The 1,251-nt window shown below is 40.8% G+C and overlaps 1 non-coding gene across 1 annotated transcript; it reads right to left on the bottom strand.

Moving 5' to 3' along the window:
* Positions 1-772: 772 nt before the first annotated feature.
* Positions 773-879, bottom strand: LOC119998024. Its single transcript, XR_005468155.1, has one exon. It is a non-coding gene; the product is annotated as a small nucleolar RNA R71 (small nucleolar RNA).
* Positions 880-1,251: the final 372 nt, after the last annotated feature.

Raw genomic sequence — 1,251 nt, forward strand, 5'->3', positions numbered from 1 at the left:
TTTGCAATTATATTCCAATCCTCTGCGGGAGATACCCTTGCTTCTCACTGTACTCAACAATGTTTTTCTTAAGTTGCAAGGATTAAATTGAGTTATTTTTCAGCACCTATTTTGGTGTTCGAAAATAGCTGAACAATTTTTGGCGCCGTGTCGCCGGGGATTGTTTTATTTAATTGCAAATTAATTTTCTTTTTGTTTCTCTTTTCAGTGTATGCACACTCGAAGTTCTCAAGGAAAGGACCTTGTTTACAATCCAGAGATTGAACGCACTGCTCGTCTACACCGTAAAGAAGCAGCCCAACGCCGAATTACGGAATCCACATCCTCTCAGTCACTACCACCATCGCCACGATCTAGTTTGGACGAAGAGGAAGAGCAGCATATTTTTGAGGATAACGCAATGGCTGAAGAGGAGAAACCACTCAAGGCTTCTTTTGTCCCTACAAATCTAGCTCAGCCGTCTTGCATTGCCTTTACTCCCACTGCGGCATCTACATATAGCATATCTCCTCAATTGATCAATTCTGTACCACACTTTTATGGAAAGTCGATGGAGGATCCGAACATGCACCTTCGGGAATTCTATGATCTGTGTAGGACACAGAACATCCAACACCTAAATGCCGAGGGACTCAGGTTAATTCTTTTTCCCTTCTCTCTAAAGGATGATGCTAAGTGGTGGTTAAATTCTTTGCCAGCAGGATCTATTACCACATGGGATCAGCTGGCTACCAAGTTCATCACAAAGTATTTCCCTGCTCAGAAAACAAGGCAATTGAGAAAGGAGATAAATGCCTTCCAGCAGAAAGATGGAGATTCTTTTCATGAAGCATGGGTGCATTTTAATGAGTTGCTTCGCAAGTGTCCTCATCATGGTTTTTCCAAAGATGACCAAGCTCAATCCTTTTATGAAGGCTTGAACGATGCCAACAAAGTCTTAGTGGACTCAGCATGTGGGGGAGCTTTCATGAATAAAACAAGTAATGAGGCTTTTCAATTATTCGAGACTTTAAGTGAAAATTCTCAGCAATTCTCTACTGGAGGAAGACAAGGATCAAGGAGTAGGAGTGTTGATGAAGTAGATGTTCGAGATGGATCTTCCTCACAAATAACAGCTATTGAAAATAAATTAGACATGCTAATGAAGACCATACTCCCAATAAGACAAGCTACTCAAAGTGAGGTATGTGCTAAATGTTTCAATATTGATCATACAACTGAAACTTGTCACATGTATTCTACAGAGCTGGA

The sequence above is a fragment of the Tripterygium wilfordii genome, chromosome 4, assembly GCF_013401445.1.
Source record: "Tripterygium wilfordii isolate XIE 37 chromosome 4, ASM1340144v1, whole genome shotgun sequence".
Taxonomy (NCBI): domain Eukaryota; kingdom Viridiplantae; phylum Streptophyta; class Magnoliopsida; order Celastrales; family Celastraceae; genus Tripterygium; species Tripterygium wilfordii.